At 42.5% G+C, this 3385-nt stretch overlaps 1 protein-coding gene and 1 long non-coding RNA gene across 2 annotated transcripts in view; one reads left to right on the top strand and one right to left on the bottom strand.

The window, feature by feature from the left end:
• Positions 1-848, bottom strand: part of LOC105808179 — a 5851-nt gene extending 5003 nt beyond the window's left edge. The window contains exons 1-3 of the long non-coding RNA XR_001137366.1: positions 788-848; positions 354-505; positions 179-249 (exon numbers count right to left, since the gene is read on the bottom strand). This is a non-coding gene — a long non-coding RNA (uncharacterized LOC105808179). The remainder of the gene's footprint in view (positions 1-178; positions 250-353; positions 506-787) is intronic.
• Positions 1-3385, top strand: part of ZEB2 (zinc finger E-box binding homeobox 2) — a 128268-nt gene that overhangs the window by 1653 nt on the left and 123230 nt on the right. The gene's annotated exons all lie outside the window — the stretch shown is intronic.

Raw genomic sequence — 3385 nt, forward strand, 5'->3', positions numbered from 1 at the left:
GGGGGCGTGGAGAAAGGAGGGAGGGAGGGAGCCGCCGAAAGGGAGGGAGAGAGAGGAAGGGAGGGAGGTGGAATTTCATTTCTTCCACTAAAGCGTTTGCGGAGACTTCAAGGTATAATCTATCCCAGATCCTTTCCCAGAGAGAAACTTGGCGATCACGTTTTCACATGATGCTCACGCTCAGGGCGCTTCAATTATCCCTCCCCACAAAGATAGGTGGCGCGTGTTTCAGGGTCTCTCCTCTCTCTCCTACAGAAAAGAAAAAGAAAAAAATGTCATTAGAAGAGGCGTAACACGTCAGTCCGTCCCCAGGTTTGTGTTTCCTGGAGTGGCCGAAAGAGATCAGTTCTAACCTGCTCCGCAGGAATAACGGTCCTGCCTCCCGACACTCTTGGCGAGGTTTTTGTACAGTTTGCTCCGGGAGCTGTTTCTTCGCTTCCACCTTTTTCTCCCCCACACTTCGCGGCTTCTTCATGCTTTTTCTTCTCACCATTTCTGGCCAAAACTACAAACAAGACTTCGCAGGTAGGTTTTTTTCTTCCCTTTTCTCTCTTTTTATCCCTTTTTGGTGTGCTCGTCCCCCATCCTCCTTTTCTAATTTTCTCATTTTGAGTGGGGATGTGAGTCTGAAGTGAGAAGGGGTGTCCGTGGGCAGGAATTTCAGGTGGGTTTAGCTCCTTTATGGCAAGCTTTTCCCAAGAGTAGCTTCTTCGCTTTCTCTCGCAGTCTCGCTCTGTCTCCTTCCTTTTCTTTCCTTTTTTTCTCCTCCAAACAATTTGCACTGTACCTGTCCATTCAGGTAACCAAAGGTGCCTCTTGCTACCCAGCCTAGGAAAAGTTTTATTGAGAACTATATGGCTTGAATAAAAACTCATCAAGGGGAAGCTCCTGCTCTGTTTTCGCATCTACTTTCTATTCATTATATTCAACAATTGGAACTTGGCAAATACCTGTTAATAATTACAAAACTTGGTCAATACAGACCTACCAAATTCGGGGGCAAGTCTTTCTCTTAGACATGGCAGTTCATCCTCTCCCACCGGAGAAGGCTGTTTTCTAAGCAGAAAGTTGCTTGTTTTTGTCTGCTTGGCGAGTTTCATTTCTTTATTTCATTCTTTGTGTGTGTATGTGTGTGAAGTAACACCTCACTTCTGTGATTATAAATAAAGAAGTGAAAGTCCTCATGGAACTTGAGTCGTTTACCAAGTGGAGGGGGGGGTCACTACAGCTGGGAAGAAAACTGCTATCAGGATATCAGGCTTTTAAATTAGGAAAACTTTTGAAATTGTATTTTAAATGGCTAAGTAATATAGACATGGGCTTAATAGGAGACACATACACACACATATCCCATTCCATACTTTGGCACTGAAAAGTCGAGAGAGAGAGATACCAGGAGTTCCCAGGAACAGTGATGAGCCCGGCTAACATGAATGTGTTTATCTCCCACCTACTTAAATATTTTACATGCTCACCCTGTAATGATGAGGGCATGATTACTAACTCCAGAGTTAGGAATAACAGGCAAAGATAAAGTTTACAGCACAAATGCCCTGTCTCTCCCTCACACACACATGCTCATAAAACTAGCAACTTACTTTATTAAACATGTATTTATATGCAATCGTGTGTAAGTCTCAGCATGAATACAGACAGGCCAGCTATTTCATCCCAGACATTTGTGTGACTATTTATGTATTTCAGGATTTCCCCCAACAATTTCAGATCAATAGGACAGGCATGAAAAGATAAAATGTGTCAAACAAATTAAAAGTCTCCTGCTATGTATGCCTAGGTAAATTTAAGGTGCTTTCTAAAACATCCACTTCCCCTTCTCTCCCCCCACCCCCACTTCTCCCCTCTGAGCAAATGTGTGGAAACTGATACTCACTTTCCAGGTTTTCTGCAAAGCTTCTAGCACAGGAGACAATAGGTGCGGGGCGTGGGGACTGAGTGTGCTTGGCAGAGAAAGGGTTAATGGCCCTTGTGTTACAGTTTGCATCTGTTACATCTTTTATAGCCCCCTGTTTAAACTAATCCTCGAGGCACAGCATCTTCCCAACCTCCACCGAGTTTCGGGATTCTCCTCCTCTCCTGCCTGCCTCGGAGGTTCCCCTACTCCAAGTTTTGACAGTTTCAGCTGAAAAAATGCAGCGCCTCTCTCGATTTTTAGGTACAAAAGTTTCGAAGCCAGAAAGGATAGGATCATTTAGTAGAGCTTAAAAGTATTGGCGTAGTGATTAGACTTTCTCTTTCCTTTCTTGAGGGAGAAAAAAAGAAAAAAAAAAAAAAAGCCTTACAGTTCTTTAAGAAATTGAGCCTGGAACCATCCGAGGCTAAGAGATTTCTTCCTTTTCCGATAAATGCCTGTGCTCAGCATCCTCAAATTTGGCTGTCTTTATTTACTTCTATATTAGTTCCAATTATGTGCAGTGTAAACCAGCTTTTTGATTAACAAAACAGCAGAGCATTGGTTAAGAACACTTAAACTTCAAAAAAATTCCCCTGGGAAGTGGGCTCTGAATTGGTTAATAATGTGCAGTACTTGCTAAATTGCTGACTTCCAGATGTGGAAAATATCTTTCTTGTTTAGGACCTATGTAACCTGATTGGATTACGACAGAAGCGTCACGTTGGAAGCTTTTGAGTGATTATTTAATTAACCATACAGTAGAAAGCTGTATTCTCCAGGAAATCCCTTCCATATTTGCATAACCAATCCCTTCAGAGCAAAGGTGGAGTCTTTTCTTTTTAATTTTACTTTAATTGCAATATCAAAAAATATATACTCCAAAACTTAGACCCCATGCCGTTTAATATCATGCTCTTCCTTCCCTGCTAAGTTTCTCCATGGCCTTTCTCCTTTTTCTTCCTGCCTCCCTATACATACACACTCCCTCACTTTGTAGTGAGGTCTCCCTTAGATGTAGAGAGATTCAGAGATCGGTCAAGCGAGCGTTCTATGTTAATTTACTTAGAGACCCTTTATTAAAATGCCAAACTACTTTTTAATATTGGGATCCAATCCAGAAATTCATCACACACACACCCTAACACACATGCCCTAAGATGCAGCTCACATGCAGCAGTAGTTTTTTTTCTTCTGTCTCTGGCATCTAAAAAGAAAAAAGAAATAAGAGAAAGGGCAAAGAATTTAGTTCCAGAAGCCGTGCTGAGACATCCACACAACTTGATGTGCATCTCAAATCTGGTCATTAGAGATATCTGTATAAGAAGAGGCGATCTGGATGGAGGACCTAGGATCTTTCCCTTTAACTTTCGCCCCTTGGAGTTCTCCAGTTCTGTGAATGGTGTGCACCGTTTTCCGCCCTGTACTCTGTAGGATTTAGTGATGAGGATAATGATGCCAAAGGCTTGACGGGGG

The sequence above is a fragment of the Propithecus coquereli genome, unplaced genomic scaffold, assembly GCF_000956105.1.
Source record: "Propithecus coquereli isolate 6110/MARCELLA unplaced genomic scaffold, Pcoq_1.0 Scaffold169, whole genome shotgun sequence".
Taxonomy (NCBI): Eukaryota; Metazoa; Chordata; class Mammalia; order Primates; family Indriidae; genus Propithecus; species Propithecus coquereli.